The sequence below is a fragment of the Choloepus didactylus genome, chromosome 6, assembly GCF_015220235.1.
Source record: "Choloepus didactylus isolate mChoDid1 chromosome 6, mChoDid1.pri, whole genome shotgun sequence".
In the NCBI taxonomy this organism is placed as follows: domain Eukaryota; kingdom Metazoa; phylum Chordata; class Mammalia; order Pilosa; family Megalonychidae; genus Choloepus; species Choloepus didactylus.
In genome coordinates, this window is record NC_051312.1 from 104,590,806 (window position 1) to 104,612,452 (window position 21,647).

The 21,647-nt window shown below is 37.5% G+C and overlaps 1 protein-coding gene across 1 annotated transcript in view; it reads left to right on the plus strand.

The window, feature by feature from the left end:
* TYR (tyrosinase) overlaps nucleotides 1-21,647 on the plus strand; it is a 107,588-nt gene that overhangs the window by 85,363 nt on the left and 578 nt on the right. The gene's annotated exons all lie outside the window — the stretch shown is intronic.

Below are 21,647 nucleotides of genomic sequence, written 5' to 3' on the forward strand. Positions count from 1 at the left end.
AACACGGGCAGCTTTAACAATCAAACCTCCCAGGTGTTCCTGGAGATTTAAGGCTGTTCTAGGAGTCTAAACCTTCATTTCAGTCTTGCCACAGATTGTCTTTGCCACTGACCCACAAGTCCTTGGAATTGGCATATGGTCCCTGGGATTTCCAAGTGGGTCGCTCTTCCAAGCCGTGCCCTTCTAGGGCCTCTGCTGAGGGAAGGCTGTGCTATACATCACAAGTGTGCGCCGACCCTCAAGGGAAGTTCTGGGCTGCCGGGCCATGTAGGGGTATTCCCAGCCTGCTGTAAGGATGGCTGAATGGGGCATGTTAATTTCCCCCTTTTCACACAGCTCTGCCTTCCCAGCTCTGGGACAATTAGCTTCGGGTGTGTGAAAGGCTATTGTCCACACCCGATATTATGCCATGTGCGAGTGTTGCTGGAAACACTTCCCATCACACTGGGCTTTTGGTGCAGCTCTGGGCTGTGGTGCCTGTGCCAGGCAGGAACATTCCCAGCCTGCCAGGAAGATTGCTGTAAGGGACATGGTTTTTTTCCCCTTTTGGCTAACCTCTGCCTTCCTAGCTCTGAGACAATTATCAGCTGGTGCGCAAAAGGCTATTTTCCACACCAGATGTTGAGGCGTACTCACAGGTTGTGGAGCTGCCATTCCTGCCATGCTTCCCTGTGGAGTTCTCACTGCTGTATCTGCAGCCACTTTTGGGTTTTTAAAAAAGAACTAGTCCGACTCCAAACACCAACCCACGGTTTCCCCACACCACAGTGTGGCTGCCGGATATTCAGCAGGCTCACTCACTCATTTCAGAATGCAGACCCCTGGTTTCACCAAGTGCATGGTCCTTGTGGATTTAGCAGACCTTGTCCAGCTGATGCATAGCTGAAACTGGTGTTCTGGGTGACTTTCTGGCTTTTGTCTAGTATTTTTCATGGAGGTGTTTTTTTTTTTTGCCCTGTCTCTCCTAACTGCTATCTTCCAGAAGTCCCCAGTACCTTCTTAATAAATGAGGAAAAGATAGGCTTGTCTCCTCCTTACTGAGAGGCTGCTCCATGCAGGTCATCTACATGCATTACTGATCAGCCATATAAAGGATAAGCATTACTCTCCCTATAAGGAGATGAGAATACTGACAATAAGAGAATGAAAGTAACTTTCCCAAGATCAAACACAAATATGTGGAAGACCCAGATTTCAACTTTAGGAGGTCTTCCTACTTTCACCTCTGCTTCCACTCTAATGCATGAGAATCAACAAACAAAAAACAATAAAATAACATATGGTGTGTGGGTAAGAGGTGTTTAACAAACATTTTTTGATTAAGTAAATTAATTAACTGATAAGGGAGATAAAATGAAAAAATGAATGAAGTTTACCAATTTCCTAGCTCTTATGCTAGACTCTGGTGATGCATCGAAGAATGACATTGTTCTAGATCTTGAACTGCTCCAAATCCAGTGTGGAGGTCAGACAAATGTGCGACCAAGTACAAAGCATCAGGCTGTGTTAACTGTGGTAAAAGAGTTACAAGCATAATCCTACAGGACAACAGAGAAGGAAGCAATGATGTCTCAATAGCTCAACCCAGAAAGACAAAACAAGACCTTGAAGGATGAGTAGGCAGGTGGCAATTAGGAAAGGAGAGGAAATAGTCTAAGCTAAGAGAATAACAAGAAAAATAGAGGTGGAAAGTATGCAGTATATTTATGGAATGTTGAATTTTCCTGTTTGAGTAGTATGAGAATGAGAAATGATACCAAGAAGTTAAATTGAGTCATTTACTAATAGCTAACACATACTGAGTATTTTTTTACATTCCCCGAGCTCTTCTAACTGTACTGTGTGTTTTGCTCCTTTTAATTCTCAAAACCACCATATAAATTATTTACTATTATGTCCTTTTCCTGTTTTATCAATGAGGAAATGAAGACCTAAAGAATTTAAATAACTTGTCCCAGGTCACTAAGCTGGCATGCGGCATAGCAGAGCCATAATTAAGAGACAATAGGAAAACTCACATTTTATTGACATCGCCCTGCCCTTTGGAGGACCATTCAATTGACAGATGTGTGTTTGATTGTCTTGTTTTGCTTTATCTGGAGATCAGAGCCAATAAAAAGAACACTAAAAGGGCTGGCAAATCACTGAGAATAAGGGAGGGGCAAAAAGTGGAGATGTGATAAGCGGAGGGGCTTCCTGTGAGTCAAATAGGTGCAGCCTCAAGAAACATGTTTTCTCTTTCTTCTATTTTCCAAGGTTTGAATATTTAGGGTTTTCTGATTTAGCCTCATTTCTAATTAAAGAATGTGCTAGAGTCTTCCATAGGCCCGTGCTATTGAACATGCTGTTCTCTCTGTCTAAATTCTGATCCTATTTCTCCATTTATCAGATTCTCAGAAGTGAAATAATTCCATACATGTATGTAGTCATGGTGAATCTCTCCTTTTTCAGAGTCACATGGTAGTTTTTCTATTCACATAGACTGAGAACCACACACAGTCTGAACTGATATCTTACCTGCCTCTCTATTCTAAGTATCAAAAAATATCTGGGATGGGTGAAATCAATCAATGAATTTGACTGCAAATAGCATTAATAATGAAGGGAAGTACCCCTTAAGTAATATAAGTGAAGCCTGATAGAAAAATTCTCCCCTCTTAGTACCCAGGTTATTTTTAGATATGTATTTTAAAACATTTTTTATTTCTTCTATCCTGCTGGGTACTTTTTTAAGTGGTTTTATTCATTTATTTGTTCTTTCTACATAAATTTGTTGTGTAACAATTATGAACAAGGCATCGTGCTATATACTATGAATACAAGGATAAACAATTTAGTTTCTATCTCCCCAAAACTTACATCTTAATGGAATAGAGAGAGACCTAATCAACTACTTACCTAGTTACCATTTATTTAAAGATATGCCTACCTCTAGTGGTCATTGAAGTGACATTTTCATGTGACAGAATTAACTCGTTGAAGAAAGAGTAGGTGCTAAATTGGCAAGAAGCACGGGAGACTATAGATCCTACAGGGCCTTCATCATAGATTTTGGTTTTGTTGTTAAAACAATGGAAGCCATTGATAAGTTTTCAGAAGAGCATGGTCAAATTGGAGTTTTCAAAAGATTATTGTAGAAAGTTTTATAGTGGTTACACGGCAGACGTACAGAAGTTGGTGAAAGCGCCGTAGCAGGAGTCCAGGGGAAAGTAAAGAGGGTTTGAAATGCAGTGGTGATGATAGCAAGAGAGGTAAAAAGCATGAAAGAATTTGATAATCTTTGGAAGATAAAATTTATAGAATTTGATAAATGGTTTGTATACTGGTAGGGAAGAAGGAGGTGTTAGGGATGCCTTGAAGCTTTTTGACATGTGAAACTGGTGCATGGTGGTCCCATTCACTGAGTTAGGAATAATAGGAGCAGGGCCACACATGGAGGGAAGATCATGGCTCTACATGTTATCTGGTGAGAATGGGTGATATGAGACACCAGGGTGAAGAGGTCTCTGGGGCAGTTGGATGTAAAGGTCTGAAACACAAATGAGAGGTCTGGCCTGGAGATGCTAATGTGAGAGATGTTACCATATAAATGGACAAAATAGATAAATTGATAAAATGAAATAGTTTGAAATATTTAATCTATTTACAATTATTTGTATGCAACTGTCAATTTACAATTTTCTCTCTTTTAGAGAGAATTTTAGAGAGATTAAGCTTTGAAATAAACAACAAATGTCTGTTTTCCTATTCTCTGAATTATTCTGTGTTTTTGCTTCTGTTTTGCTTTCAGGGAGTTTTAAATTTGACTCTATCATTGCTAAACCTTAAATTTCTTGACGTAATTTAATTCAAGTGGTTCATTATTCATCATTCAGGTACTCATGTTTATAATTACTTAAGTGTTTCTGTAAAAATACATCTGATGTCTGACATTTGTCAAACATTTTCTCATATAATCGAATCCAGTGATGCTTTTAAAATTTGAGTAGCAGGTGATTTTTTGCATGCATAACTGATTCAAAAGTGTGACTGAAAAACTTTGGCTGTGAAGCATTATGTCCTCAGTGTTGCTGGAAACATAATTCTGCTTTCAGTACGGTACTTCTCTGTGGAGAGCTTCCTTCTTTCCAGCATATTCCAAACGCCCTGGAAATTTGAAGTAAAACATGAGGGGGGAGACCATGTTTGTGGTAACTGGAATGTTTCACCCTGCAGATGGAATTGATGAGACGTCTATTATTCTTGAATGTCTTCAATAGCTATGTTCGGCTGTGTCTGTACCAGTGTGCATGCTGTTCCTTCTTTCTGGGGTGACTTGTCATCAAGGTCACACCCTCAAGTCCTAGCTCACTCTACTACTCACTGGAATAGTCTTCTTCTGGGATGCCTTCCTGACTTCCTTGATAGACTAATTTTTTTTGCCATGTTCCCACTGTATCTTTTCATACTTTTTTTAGAACAGCATTATTCTTGAAATAATGTGTTTACCTGCCTGATATTCTAGGTATTCTTTCCTTCAAGGTGGGGACTCTATCTTATTTATCTTTCATTCTCAGTGCCTACTCAACTGCCTGGCATGCAGTGTACCTCAATGAGTATTTGTTTTATGAATGAATTAATTAATAGAAGAATGAGACACAAAGCAGATGATAAAAGAAACACCTGTGATGGGATGTCATCAACATGGCAATGTAAGACATCCCTGAAAAAACCTCTCCAGAGATTCAGTGAATAAATGGACAAATCCCACTTGCTTAGAACTCTGGAGGACAGTAGAGACTGGAGAAGGACTCCACAAATGCTGAATCAAAGTAAGAGAAAAATATCTGGTAGAAAACTTCTGTCCCAGACTGACTGATCCTCTTCCCCTCTCCCTCAGTCCTGTGCAGCTTGGGAATTGCCCAGAGGGAGGAGCCTGCATCCTTCCCACCCAGGAGGCAGACTAGAGAGGAATGCACAGCAGCAGGTTAGAACCCCAGGCATATCCAGGCACAGGAACACAAGTCCACAGAGACCAAGGGCAGAACACCAGCCAGTGAGGAGTGCTGCATACAAAAGGGCTCCCAGGGGAAAAAAAAGAGTGATATTGATGGTGGTAGAATGACATCTGCCAAGTGGTGCACTCACTCAATCCAGTTACTGTCACCTGAACTACATAAACACACCTAAAATGGACTTTTCTGGAGTGACTCACCTTTCTGGATTGATGCCATCTGGCTCCCCAGAGCAGGATGCCCTAATGGGGGAAAAAAATAAAGGCAGAGAGGGGGAAAAGAGAAAGAAAGAAAACAAAACAAAACAAAACAGAGGAGTTAAACTGAACTAATATAAGACAGGAGAGTCCCAGAACTGAAATGTGTAAGGGAAATGGGGCACTGATTGAGGGAGAGAATTTAATCAAATCATAGGAGCAGGGGAGAAAATTCTGCATGTATAAAGAACAGAAGACATCAAGATTCCCAGAGAAGGAATAGAGGAAATGAAGATTTCCCCGGAGACAAAACAATTACACAAAAAGCACAATCTTAAAAATTGTAGCACATACCCAGGGCAAAAATCAGAAGAAGAAGAGCTGAGAAAATCTGATCAGCTAAACTTAGGCCATTCTAAAGGTCCAGAATAAGTTGGACCAAGCATCAAAGCAGAGCCTTAACACAAAGCCAATCAACAATAAAACCCTGGAAAAGTGGGAGAAACTCACCTTTAGAATTAACTCACCAAGATAATCAGATGCCCAGAAATCAGGGAAAAATTACAAGCCATACAAAGAAACATGAAAGTATGGCTCAGTCAAGGGAGCAAATTAAAACTCCAGAGGACACAAAGAAATTGAAACAATTAATCAAAGAAGTTCAAACAACTCTCCTAAGTCAATTTAAGGAGATGAAGGAAAATATGGCTATAGAGATAAAGAATATTAATAAGACAATGTGTGAGAATAAAAAAAGAATTTGAAAGTATAAAAAGAAACATAACAGAAATTATGGTGATGAAAGTCACAATAGTAGAGATTAAAAATACACTAGAGGCACACAACGGCCAATTTCAACTGGCAGAAGAATCAGTGAACTAAAAGACCAGACATTTAAAAACATACAGTCAGTAAAACAGATAGAGAAAAGCATAGTAATAATTGAGCAGTGTCTCAGGGATTTGAGTACCAGCACAAAGCACACATACGTATGTGTGATGGGTGTACCATAAGAAGAGAAGGGAAAAGGGGCAGAAAGAATATTTGAAGAAATAGTTGCCCAAAATTTTCCAGCTCTTATGAAAGACATAAATATAAATATCCAAGAAGTGCAATGTAATCCAAACAGAATAAACCTTGATAGAACTACTCCTAGACATATACTAATCAGAATGTCAAATAGCAAAGAGGGAATTCTGAAAGAAACAAGAGAAAAGCAACTCATCACATACAATGCAACCACAATAAGATTAAGTGCCAATTTCTCATCAGAAGCCTTCTTGTCAGAGGCGAGAAGACAGTGGTATGATATATTCAAGGTTCTAAAAGAGAAAAACTGCAAGCCAGTTCACAGGTGAATTCTGCCAAACATTATAAGAAGAATTAATACCAATTGTGCTCAAACTCTTCTGAAAAATTGAAGAGGAGAGAACACTATTTAATTCATTCTGTGAAGCCAACATCACCCCAATACCAAAGCCAGATAAAGACACTACATGTAAAGAAAATTATATACCAATTTCTCTTATGAATATAGATGCAAAAATCCTCAACCAAAATATTGCAAGTCAAGTCCAAGAGCACATTAAGAGAATTATACACCATAATCAAGTCATGCAAGTGTGTTTCAATATAAAAAAATCTCTTACTGTAATACACCACATTAAGAAAACAAAGGGAAAAAAACCCACGAGCATCTCCATCGATGCAGAAAATGCATTTGACAAAATCCCTCATCCTTTCTTGGTAAAAACACTTAAAAATAGGAATAGAAAGAAACTTGCTAAACATAACAAAGGTCATATATGAAAAAAATCAGTTAACATCATATTCAGTGGTGAAAGACTGAAAGCTTTCCTTCCAAGTTCTGGAACAGGACAAAGATGCTCACTGCCACCACTGTTATTCAACATTGTACTAGGAATTCTAGCCAGAGCAGTTAGGCAAGAAAAAAAAAAGAAAAGGCATCCAAATTGAAAAGGAAGAAGTAAGACTTTCACTATTTGCAGATGACATGATCCTATATATAAAAAGTCCAGAAAAATCCACAACAAAGTTATTAGAGCTAATAAATGAGATCAGCAAAGTGGTAGAGTACAATGTGAACACACAAAAATTAGTAATGTTTATATACTCTGGAAATGAACAATCTGAGGAGGAAATCGGAGGGGAAAATTCCATTTACTATGGCAACTAAACAATCAAATACCCAGGAATAAATTTAACCAAGGATGTAAAGGACTACATACAGCGAACTACAAAACATTGCCAAAAGAAATCAAAGAATACCTAAATAAATGGAAGGAAGGACATTCCGTGTTCATGGATTAGAAGACTAAATATCATTAGATGTCAATTCTACCTAAAATGATTTAAAGATTCAATGCAATCCCAATCAAAATTCCTACAGTCTAACTTTGCAGAAATAGAAAAGCCAATTACCAAATTTATTTGGAAGTGTAAGAGACCCCAAATAGCCAAAAAAACCTTGAAAAAAAGGAACAAAGTTGAAAGACTCATACTTCCCAACTTTGAAACATATTACAAAGCTACAGTGGTGAAAGCAGCATGGTATTGGCACAAGGATAGATATATTGACCAATAATTGAATTGAGAGTTCAAAAATATACCCTCACATCTATGGCCAAATGATTACTGGCAAGACTTCCAAGTCCACTCAATCGGGAAAGGATAGTCTCCTCAACAAATGGGGCTGAGAGAACTGGAGATCTGTATACAAAAGAATGAAAGAAGATCCTTTTCTCACACCACATTCAAAAATTAAATCAAAATGGATCATAGACCTAACTATAAGAACCAGGAATATGAAACTCCTAGAAGAAAATGTAGGGAAGCATCTTCAGGGTGTTATAACAGGCAATGGTTTCTTAGACTTTATACCCAAAGCAGAAGCCTCAAAAGAAAAAATAGATAAATGGGACCTCCTCAAAATTAAAAACTTCTGTGCCTCAATATGCTTTGTCATGAAAGTAAAAAGACAACCTGTTCAATGGGAGAAAATATTTAGAAACCACGTAACCAATAAATCCAGAATATTTAATATCCAGAATATTTCAAGAAATCCTGCAATGCAATAATAAAGGCAAACAACCCAAGTTAAAAATGGGCAAAAACTTGAATAGCCATTCCTCCAAAGAGGATATAAAAATGACTAAAAAGCTCATGAAAAAGATGCTAACATCACCAGCTATTAGGAAAATGCAAATAAAAACCACAATGAGATATCGTTTCACACCCACTAGAATGGCCACTATTAAAAATGAGAAAACAGAAAACTACAAGTATTGGAGAGCATGTGGAGAAATAATTCATTGCTGTTGGGAATGTAAAATGGTGCAGCCACTGTGGAAGACACTTTGGCAGTTTCTCAGAAAGCTCAATTTAGAATTACCCTGTGATCTGGCAATCCTGCTATTAGGCTTATTACCCAGAAGAAATGAAAGTAGGACTTGATCAGATATATGCACACTGATGTTCATGGTGGCATTATTCACAATTGCCAAAAGATGGAAGCAACCCAAGTGTCCATCAATCAATGAATGGATAAACTAATTGTGGTATATACATACAATGGAATATTATTCAGTCATAAAAAGGAATGAAGTCCTAGGGACTAAATGAAGATTGGAGTGGGATGGGGGGGATGATTTGGATGTTCTTTTTTACTTTTGTTTTTTATTCTTATTTTTATTCTTTCTGGTGTAAAGAAAATGTTCAAAAATGGATTGGAGTGATGAAGGCACAACTATATGATGGTACTGTGAACAGTTGATTGTACACCATGGATGACTGTATGGTATGTGAATATACCTCAGAAAAACTCAACTTAAAAAAAAAGGAATGAAGTCCTGATGCATGTGACAACATTAGTGAATCTTTAGGACATTATGCTGAGTGAACTAAGCCATACACAAAAGGACAAATATTGTATGATCTCACTAATATGAACTAATTATAATATGAAAACTTACAGACATAGAATAAAGAATATAGGTTACCAGGGGCTAGAGAATGGGCAGTTGATGCTTAATTTGTACAGAGTTTCTATTTAGGTTGATTGTAACAGTTTGAGAATTGATAATGGTGATTGTAGCACAATATTGTGAGTGTAATGAACGTCACTGATTTATATAGGTGAATGTGCTTAAAAGGAGAAACTTTAGATCATATATGTAACTAGAAAAAAAATTAAAATGTAAAACAGGATTATATAACACAATGAACCCTATTATAGATGATGGACTATAGTTAATACAACAAGTTTAAGAATGTTCTTTGATGAATTATAACAAATGTATGACACTAATACAAGGTATTAATAAAAGGATGTTATATGGGAAAAATACAACTAATGTAAGCCATGGACAATAGTTTATAGTACTGTTTTAATAATCTTTCATCAGTTGTAATGAAGGTAACTATTGTTAACAAAAAATAGTGCAATTATAAAAAAGTACTATAACAATTCTAACAGATGTTCCACAACAATGCAAGGTGCTGATTTGGGGATGGTGCATGGGAATCCTGCATTTTATGGATGATTGTTCTATAAACCTACAACTTCTCTAATTTTTTTTTAAGGAGGCAAGTAGAACAACAACAACAACAAAAACTCATGGCTCATTAATTTTCTTGGGGCATGGTAGGAGCATATTGGAAGCAATGCAGTTAGTTATTTTAGGATATTTGTTTTTCTTATTCCTTTGCTTTGTTTTATTTGAAATGTTTTTTTTTTATTTTTTGATAAATAAAGTTAATGAAAAAAAGAATAAAAGTGAAAAAACAAAACAAAACATATGGAATGGTCCACTTAAAGTCCATGCATTTAATTGTAGGCTAATTTTAATTCAAAAGAAAAAAAAATTAACTTTAAAACAAATATTTAATTCTAGTTGCTTTTATACTGAATCATTTAGGTGAAAGTATACTGACATCTGAAGCTTACTTTGAAATATATCCCCTCAAAAAGTAAGATGGAATGATGGATGGATAAAGATATGCATAGATGTATAGATATGTGATAAAGCATGTATAATAAAATCTTGTTTTTTGAATATAGGTGTGGGTACATGTGTGTTCACTGTAAAATTCTTTCAGCTTTTCTGTATTTCTAATCATTCATAATAATATGGGCTATACATGTTGATCTATTAAAAAAAAAAAACCTCTTCCCAAACACTGAGTGAATGATCAGTGCATGTTTGAGGGGGGTGGGGGAGTGGGTAATTCTTGTGGGAATCTGATTCAGTTAAGAGATCAATGAAATAATTATGGGGAAAAATAAGAGTCAATAACAATTATGAGTTGCTTACTATGTAGTAGGCATTGTACTAAGGGCTATACATACATTGCCTGGTTTAATCATTACAGGCAAACATTCTAAGTTTCAGATTCCTAATTCATGAAATTGGGATAATGACTTCTAACTACCTCACATGTTTGTTGTGTGCATAAATGGGCATAGGGATGCACTTTGGAAATAACACATAAAACAAATATAAGATTATATGGTTATTTGGAAGAGAGTGGATGACAGAAGAAATGGAAATTTACATAGGTGAGGATAATAGAAAACAAAGTTATGACATTAAGAAAGAGTGAAAAGGTGCACTTTGGGTGTTCAAAGCAGATAGTTGAGGAAAAAAAAAGTCTGCATTTTAGTTTAGGGCCATTGAGAAATACAAAAAGTGTTTTGCCCATTGGTGAGAGTAAAAACTGAGAACACTTGGAATGAACTGAACTGGAGAAATTACAAGAGAGGTTACAGAGCAGAAGGATAGTTGTAGAATTAGTATTAAAAATTGTGAAAGCATTTGAGCCTGAGGTGGACCTTAAGCAATAAGGGAAAATCTATATATTAAGCAACCTCTGTGTGCCCTACACTTTGCTAGGCACTTTAAATGTATTATATATTGACGCTAACAGAACCCTAAATTAGACACTTGTAGTCCCATTTTTAAATTAATTTTTAAATATATTATAAATAGTAACTGTCATATTTGATGGAAAATATTTCACATTCCTTATACTTTTTAATTTTAGCTTCACTGGTTTTTATTATTTAGATTTAAATGATATAATTAGCAGCTATCGCTCTCTCTCTCATTATAATATATTTTACAATGTTAATCCTTTGCGAGTTGTCCTTTCCTGATGATGAGAAATACATTTCAGTACCGTTCAAATTATGCTTAATGGAGTTATAAGGTGTCATAGGGACAGCTGGCTGCAAGATGTTACCAGGGAAAGGAGAAGAAAAAATGAAAGGACACTGGAGAGGGTGTTAGCCCTACAGTCTTTGCTTAAACCAGGAAGCTCCACTTTTATCTTCTTTGAATAACAGGCTTTCATATAAAACTCATTTTTATCAATTCTGATTTTTAAAAAAATCATTGAACATCCCTGCTTAATCCTCCTGAACATCATTGAGTTTAAGTTGAATAGGGAACTCTCATTTTAAATTTTACTTCATGTTGCTACCCATCTTTTCAAAAATATTTTATTAGAAAAATATTCTTTATCTTCTTGGTTTGTCTCATTTTTAGTCTATAGTGAATTTACACACAATTGTGATTCCAGTACATCCTAAGGTACTTACTTTACTCTATATTTTATTGTAGAAGGGAGATAATTAACTTTTTAAAACAATTAGGATTTGTTGAATTTCAAACAACAGATATTTCATAGGAACAAGATTAGATAAAAGGGGGATTTACTGGTTTACAAACTCTAAAGAAGGGATGAACAGTCAAACTGTGGGAAAGGCAGTGATGCAGCTGAGCCTTTGAAACAAGTAACTAAATAACCTGAAGACTTTGTTTCTCTCTCTCTTTCTAGCTCTAGTCTTCTCAGTGTGTGTTGGTTTCATCCTATGTCTTCCAAATTTTAGGAACTGTGGCCATCCTGAGGTTCTGAGCCTGCTGATTCCAGCACAGTAAATTCTGAGTAATGATTCTGATTGGTGCATCTTGAGTCAGGGATCCACCTATTACTACTCAACTACCCTAGCATCAGTAGGGGTGGGGAAGTAGGGATGGAAAGCAGATGTCCTACTAAGAAATAGGTTCATACTTCTGTGGCTCAAATAAGTTAGAATTTTGTATATTGTTCAAAAATAGCAGTCTGGGTATGGTATGTTGTTGAGTATCAGCTCCATTGTTTATCTCTGGAATTCCTCCTGTTCTAAATATAGATTTTAGTTCTCCTAAAGTCCCTCCCCCCCTTTTCGTTCATTCATCTTATCTTATAGTAATATCACCATTTGGGATTGAGTCCATATCCAGGATTTTCTTTAGTTTTACTATGTAAATAATGATTCACATTTGATCCAAATAGTGTGCTATGAATACATTATTTTTTCCTTGGAGTTAATCATTTATTTTTCTCTTTTGCTTTATTTTAAAGTTCTCATCACTAACTATACCAAACTCTTTAACAAAACTATGATTTTTTTCCTTGCAACATTTCTTGTATGGATCTCTTCTCCCTGTCCCACAGCTACATCCTGGGGCATCCCTTCACCATCTCTTCGGAGTCCAATAACATATTCATTCATCCAGTACATATTTCTAAGCCTCTCACATGTGTTTCAGGCACTGAACCAGATGCCAGAATTATAGAAATGATTAAAACATAATCTTGGCCCTTGAGAAGACAATTTATATTAATAGAAAATATGAACTAGTAAATAAATAACTGGAGTGTGAAGTGATGGGTGCAAGAACAGAAGAAGTGATGAACCTAAAGGTGTAACATATTAGATGTTTAATGTTTAATGCTTATTGAATTGAATATAAAATGCTCTTAAGGAACTCATAGGAGTTGAGGAGATAAAACTTGGTTTCATGAAACAACTCAAGAAAGGGCAAGGGAAACCAATAAGTGCATTATTTCTGCAATGAATGTTTTGGGTTGTCAAATCTAGATTAGTCCAGAAGTGGAAACGATTTTATGGACAGCAGCAGTCAGGATTATTGTTTGAAGGATTATGAATAATCAGAGTGCTAGAAAATATTCCTTGTTCTGAATCAGTTCAAAAATATAGTTGGTTAAAATCTACTGTTTGGGTATTTAAATCTGTGACCTCTATAATACAGAGATTGTTCTAATGCCCTGACATTCTTGGAAGTATCCTAAGATTCCTGAGCATTTGTCAACACTATAGTCCATTGATGTATGCAAAATAATTGAAAGGCTGAATTATTGAATTTTTAGTAGTAAAATGCTCTCAAATAGATAAACAGGTTGTTATAAGAACAGAAGGAGGAGGCGGGGCAAGATGGCAGACTGGTGAGCTGTATGTTTTAGTTACTCCTCCAGGAAAGTAGGTAAAAAGCCAGGAACTGCGTGGACTGGACACCACAGAGCAATCTGTCTTTGGGCGTACTTCATACAACACTCATGAAAACGTGGAACTGCTGAGATCAGCGAAATCTGTAAGTTTTTGCGGCCAGGGGACCCGCGCCCCTCCCTGCCAGGCTCAGTCCCGGGGGAGGAGGGGCTGTCAGCTCCAGGAAGGAGAAGGGAGAATTGCAGTGGCTGCTCTTACCGGAAACTCATTCTACTGATTCAAACTCCAACCATAGATAGACTGAGGCCAGACACCAGAGACTCTGAGAGCAGCCAGCCCAGCAGAGAGGAGACAGGCATAGAAAAAAAACAACACGAAAAACTCCAAAATAAAAGCAGAGGATTTTTGGAGTTCTGGTGAACACAGAAAGGGGAAGGGCGGAGATCAGGCCTTGAGGCGCATATGCAAATCCCGAAGCAAGGCTGATCTCTCTGCCCTGGGCACCTTTCCTTAATGGCCCTGGTTGCTTTGTCTATTAGCATTTCAATAACCCATTAAATCTCTGAGGAGGACCGTTTTTTTTTTTTTTTTTTTTTTTTTTTTAAATCCTTTTTGCTTTTTCTAAAACAATTACTCTAAGAAGCTCAATACAGAAAGCTTCAAAGAATTGAAATTTGGGCACGTCAAGTCAAGAGCAGAACTAAGAGAGCTCTGAGACAAAAGGCAATAATCCAGTGGCTGAGAAAATTCACTAAACAACACAACTTCCCAAGAAAAGGGGGGTGTCCGCTCACAGCCACCATCCTGGTGGACAGGAAACACTCCTGCCCATCGCCAGCCCCATAGCCCAGAGCTGTCCCAGACAACCCAGTGTGACGGAAGTGCTTCAAATAACAGGCACACACCACAAAACTGGGCGTGGACATTAGCCTTCCCTGCAACCTCAGCTGAATGTCCCAGAGCTGGGAAGGGGGAGCAGTGTGAATTAACAGAGCCCCATTCAGCCATCATTTGAGCAGACTGGGAGCCTCCCAACACAGCCCAGCAGCCCAGAACTGCCCTGGGGGGGACGGCACTCACCTGTGACATAGCACAGTCATCCCTCAACAGAGGACCCGGGGTGCACAGCCTGGAAGAGGGGCCCACTTGCAAGTCTCAGGAGCCATACGCCAATACCAAAGACTTGTGGGTCAGTGGCAGAGACAAACTGTGGCAGGACTGAACTGAAGGATTAGACTATTGCAGTAGCTTTAAAACTCTAGGATCATCAGGGAGATTTGATTGTTAGGGCAACCCCCCCTCCCCGACTGCCCAGAAACACGCCCCACATACAGGGCAGGCAACACCAACTACACACGCAAGCTTGGGACACCAATTGGGCCCCACAAGACTCACTCCCCCACTCACCAAAAAGGCTAAGCAGGGGAGATCTGGCTTGTGGAGAACAGGTGGCTCGTGGACGCCACCTGCTGGTTAGTTAGAGAAAGTGTACTCCACGAAGCTGTAGATCTGATAAATTAGAGATAAGGACTTCAACTGGTCTACAAACCCTAAAAGAAACCTATCAAGGTCAGCAAATGCCACGAGGCCAAAAACAACAGAAAATTATAAAGCATATGAAAAAACCAGACGATATGGATAACCCAAGCCCAAGCACCCAAATCAAAAGACCAGAAGAGACACACCTAGAGCAGCTACTCAAAGAACTAAAGATGAACAATGAGACCCTAGTACGGGATATGAAGGAAATCAAGAAGACCCTAGAAGAGCATAAAGAAGACATTGCAAGACTAAATAAAAAAATGGATGATCTTATGGAAATTAAAGAAACTGTTGACCAAATTAAAACGATTCTGGACACTCATAGTACAAGACTAGAGGAAGTTGAACAACGAATCAGTGACCTGGAAGATGACAGAATGGAAAATGAAAACATAAAAGAAAGAATGGGGAAAAAAATTGAAAAACTCGAAATGGACCTCAGGGATATGATAGATAATATGAAACGTCCGAATATAAGACTCATTGGTGTCCCAGAAGGGGAAGAAAAGGGTAAAGGTCTAGGAAGAGTATTCAAAGAAATTGTTGGGGAAAACTTCCCAAATCTTCTAAACAACATAAATACACAAATCATAAATGCTCAGCGAACTCCAAATAGAATAAATCCAAAAAAACCCACTCCGAGACATATACTGATCACACTGTCAAACATAGAAGAGAAGGAGCAAGTTCTGAAAGCAGCAAGAGAAAAGCAATTCACCACATACAAAGGAAACAGCATAAGACTAAGTAGTGACTACTCAGCAGCCACCATGGAGGCGAGAAGGCAGTGGCACGATATATTTAAAATTCTGAGTGAGAGGAATTTCCAGCCAAGAATACTCTATCCAGCAAAGCTCTCCTTCAAATTTGAGGGAGAGCTTAAATTTTTCACAGACAAAGAAATGCTGAGAGAATTTGCTAACAAGAGACCTGCCCTACTGGAGATACTAAAGGGAGCCCTACAGACAGAGAAACAAAGACAGGACAGAGAGACTTGGAGAAAGGTTCAGTACTAAAGAGATTCGGTATGGGTACAATAAAGGATATTAATAGAGAGAGGGAAAAATATGGCAAACATAATCCAAAGGATAAGATGGCCGATTCAAGAAATGCCTTCACGGTTTTAACGTTGAATGTAAATGGATTAAACTCCCCAATTAAAAGATATAGATTCGCAGAATGGATCAAAAAAAATGAACCATCAATATGTTGCATACAAGAGACTCATCTTAGACACAGGGACACAAAGAAACTGAAAGTGAAAGGATGGAAAAAAATATTTCATGCAAGCTACAGCCAAAAGAAAGCAGGTGTAGCAATATTAATCTCAGATAAAATAGACTTCAAATGCAGGGATGTTTTGAGAGACAAAGAAGGCCACTACATACTAATAAAAGGGGCAATTCAGCAAGAAGAAATAACAATCGTAAATGTCTATGCACCCAATCAAGGTGCCACAAAATACATGAGAGAAACATTGGCAAAACTAAAGGAAGCAATTGATGTTTCCACAATAATTGTGGGAGACTTCAACACATCACTCTCTCCTATAGATAGATCAACCAGACAGAAGACCAATAAGGAAATTGAAAACCTAAACAATCTGATAAATGAATTAGATTTAACAGACATCTACAGGACATTACATCCCAAATCAACAGGATACACATACTTTTCTAGTGCTCACGGAACTTTCTCCAGAATAGATCATATGCTGGGACATAAAACAAGCCTCAATAAATTTAAAAAGATTGAAATTATTCAAAGCACATTCTCTGACCACAATGGAATACAATTAGAAGTCAATAACCATCAGAGACTTAGAAAATTCACAAATACCTGGAGGTTAAACAACACACTCCTAAACAATCAATGGGTTAAAGAAGAAATAGCAAGAGAAATTGCTAAATATATAGAGACGAATGAAAATGAGAACACAACATACCAAAACCTATGGGATGCAGCAAAAGCAGTGCTAAGGGGGAAATTTATAGCACTAAACGCATATATTAAAAAGGAAGAAAGAGCCAAAATCAAAGAACTAATGGATCAACTGAAGAAGCTAGAAAATGAACAGCAAACCAATCCTAAACCAAGTACAAGAAAAGAAATAACAAGGATTAAAGCAGAAATAAATGACATAGAGAACAAAAAAACAATAGAAAGGATAAATATCACCAAAAGTTGGTTCTTTGAGAAGATCAACAAGATTGACAAGCCCCTAGCTAGACTGACAAAATCAAAAAGAGAGAAGACCCATATAAACAAAATAATGAATGAAAAAGGTGACATAACTGCAGATCCTGAAGAAATTAAAAAAATTATAAGAGGATATTATGAACAACTGTATGGCAACAAACTGGATAATGTAGAAGAAATGGACAATTTCCTGGAAACATATGAACAACCTAGACTGACCAGAGAAGAAATAGAAGACCTCAACCAACCCATCACAAGCAAAGAGATCCAATCAGTCATCAAAAATCTTCCCACAAATAAATGCCCAGGGCCAGATGGCTTCACAGGGGAATTCTACCAAACTTTCCAGAAAGAACTGACACCAATCTTACTCAAACTCTTTCAAAACATTGAAAAAAATGGAACACTACCTAACTCATTTTATGAAGCTAACATCAATCTAATACCAAAACCAGGCAAAGATGCTACAAAAAAGGAAAACTACCGGCCAATCTCCCTAATGAATATAGATGCAAAAATCCTCAACAAAATACTTGCAAATCGAATCCAAAGACACATCAAAAAAATCATACACCATGACCAAGTGGGGTTCATTCCAGGCATGCAAGGATGGTTCAACATAAGAAAAACAATCAATGTATTACAACACATTAAAAACTCGAAAGGGAAAAATCAATTGATCATCTCAATAGATGCTGAAAAAGCATTTGACAAAATCCAACATCCGTTTTTGATAAAAACACTTCAAAAGGTAGGAATTGAAGGAAACTTCCTCAACATGATAAAGAGCATATATGAAAAACCCACAGCCAGCATAGTACTCAATGGTGAGAGACTGAAAGCCTTCCCTCTAAGATCAGGAACAAGACAAGGATGCCCGCTGTCACCACTGTTATTCAACATTGTGCTGGAAGTGCTAGCCAGGGCAATCCGGCAAGACAAAGAAATAAAAGGCATCCAAATTGGAAAAGAAGAAGTAAAACTGTCATTGTTTGCAGATGATATGATCTTATATCTAGAAAACCCTGAGAAATCAACGATACACCTACTAGAGCTAATAAACAAATTTAGCAAAGTAGCGGGATACAAGATTAATGCACATAAGTCAGTAATGTTTCTATATGCTAGAAATGAACAAACTGAAGAGACACTCAAGAAAAAGATACCATTTTCAATAGCAACTAAAAAAATCAAGTACCTAGGAATAAACTTAACCAAAGATGTAAAAGACCTATACAAAGAAAACTACATAACTCTACTAAAAGAAATAGAAGGGGACCTTAAAAGATGGAAAAATATTCCATGTTCATGGATAGGAAGGCTAAATGTCATTAAGATGTCAATTCTACCCAAACTCATCTACAGATTCAATGCAATCCCAATCAAAATTCCAACAACCTACTTTGCAGACTTGGAAAAGCTAGTTATCAAATTTATTTGGAAAGGGAAGATGCCTCGAATTGCTAAAGACACTTTAAAAAAGAAAAACGAAGTGGGAGGACTTACACTCCCTGACTTTGAAGCTTATTATAAAGCCACAGTTGCCAAAACAGCATGGTACTGGCACAAAGATAGACATATAGATCAATGGAATCGAATTGAGAATTCAGAGATAGACCCTCAGATCTATGGCCGACTGATCTTTGATAAGGCCCCCAAAGTCACCGAACTGAGCCATAATGGTCTTTTCAACAAATGGGGCTGGGAGAGTTGGATATCCATATCCAAAAGAATGAAAGAGGACCCCTACCTCACCCCCTACACAAAAATTAACTCAAAATGGACCAAAGATCTCAATATAAAAGAAAGTACCATTAAACTCCTAGAAGATAATGTAGGAAAACATCTTCAAGACCTTGTATTAGGAGGCCACTTCCTAGACTTTACACCCAAAGCACAAGCAACAAAGAGAAAATAGATAAATGGGAACTCCTCAAGCTTAGAAGTTTCTGCACCTCAAAGGAATTTCTCAAAAAGGTAAAGAGGCAGCCAACTCAATGGGAAAAAATTTTTGGAAACCATGTATCTGACAAAAGACTGATATCTTGCATATACAAGGAAATCCTACAACTCAATGACAATAGTACAGACAGCCCAATTATAAAATGGGCAAAAGATATGAAAAGACAGTTCTCTGAAGAGGAAATACAAATGGCCAAGAAACACATGAAAAAATGTTCAGCTTCACTAGCTATTAGAGAGATGCAAATTAAGACCACAATGAGATACCATCTAACACCGGTTAGAATGGCTGCCATTAAACAAACAGGAAACTACAAATGCTGGAGGGGATGTGGAGAAATTGGAACTCTTATTCATTGTTGGTGGGACTGTATAATGGTTCAGCCACTCTGGAAGTCAGTCTGGCAGTTCCTTAGAAAACTAGAGATAGAGCTACCATTCGATCCAGCGATTGCACTTCTCGGGATATACCCGGAAGATCGGAAAGCAGTGACACGAACAGATATCTGCACGCCAATGTTCATAGCAGCATTATTCACAATTGCCAAGAGATGGAAACAGCCCAAATGTCCATCAACAGATGAGTGGATAAATAAAATGTGGTATATACACACGATGGAATACTACGCGGCAGTAAGAAGGAACGATCTGGTGAAACATATGACAACATGGATGAACCTTGAAGACATAATGCTGAGCGAAATAAGCCAGGCACAAAAAGAGAAATATTATATGCTACCACTAATGTGAACTTTGAAAAATGTAAAACAAATGGTTTATAATGTAGAATGTAGGGGAACTAGCAGTAGAGAGCAATTAAGGAAGGGGGAACAATAATCCAAGAAGAACAGATAAGCTATTTAACGTTCTGGGGATGCCCAGAAATGACTATGGTCTGTTAATTTCTGATGGATGTAGTAGGAACAAGTTCACTGAAATGTTGCTATAGTATGTAACTTTCTTGGGGTAAAGTAGGAACATGTTGGAAGTTAAGCAGTTATCCTAGGTTAGTTGTCTTTTTCTTACTCCCTTGCTATGGTCTCTTTGAAATGTTCTTTTATTGTATGTTTGTTTTCTTTTTAACTTTTTTTTTCATACAGTTGATTTCAAAAAAGAAGGGAAAGTTAAAAAAAAAAAAAAAAAAAGAAAAAAGACAAACAAGGAAAAAAAAAAAAAAAAAAAAAAAAGATGTAGTGCCCCTTTGAGGAGCCTGTGGAGAATGCAGGGGTATTCGCCTACCCCACCTCCATGGTTGCTAACATGACCACAGACATAGGGGACTGGTGGTTTGATGGGTTGAGCCCTCTACCATAAGTTTTACCCTTGGGAAGACGGTTGCTGCAAAGGAGAGGCTAGGCCTCCCTGTATTTGTGCCTAAGAGTCTCCTCCTGAATGCCTCTTTGTTGCTCAGATGTGGCCCTCTCTCTCTGGCTAAGCCAACTTGAAAGGTGAAATCACTGCCCTCCCCCCTACGTGGGATCAGACACCCAGGGAAGTGAATCTCCCTGGCAACGTGGAATATGACTCCCGGGGAGGAATGTAGACCCGGCATCGTGGGATGGAGAACATCTTCTTGACCAAAAGGGGGATGTGAAAGGAAATGAAATAAGCTTCAGTGGCAGAGAGATTCCAAAACGAGCCGAGAGATCACTCTGGTGGGCACTCTTACGCACACTTTAGACAACCTTTTTTAGGTTCTAAAGAATTGGGGTAGCTGGTGGTGGATACCTGAAACTATTAAACTACAACCCAGAACCCATGAATCTCGAAGACAGTTGTATATAAATGTAGCTTATGAGGGGTGACAGTGGGATTGGGAATGCCATAAGGACCAAACTCCACTTTGTCTAGTTTATGGATCGATGTGTAGAAAAGTAGGGGAAGCAAACAAACAGACAAAGGTACCTAGTGTTCTTTTTTACTTCAATTGCTCTTTTTCACTCTAATTATTATTCTTGTTATTTTTGTGTGTGTGCTAATGAAGGTGTCAGGGATTGATTTAGGTGATGAATGTACAACTATGTAATGGTACTGTAAACAATCGAAAGTACAATTTGTTTTGTATGACTGCGTGGTATGTGAATATATCTCAATAAAATGATGATTAAAAAAAAAAAAAAAAAAAAAAAAGAACAGAAGGAGCTGCAAAAAAAACTAGCTAACATCTAATTCAGTACACGTGCTTAATTTACAGATACTGTCTATAAACTTTAAAATACCTCAAACAAGGTGGGATCATTTTTCTATATTCCTGATGAAGACACTGAGAATTTGTGGTATTAGTTATAACTTTCCCAAGGTCTTATAGTTAATAAAGAGCAGAGTTGATATTCGAACACAGGTGTCTGACTCCAAAGTACTTTACAGTAGTGATGATGATGATGATGATTATAGTGATGGTGATGATGATGACAAGAGTAAAAACAATAGGATGTCTTTCTA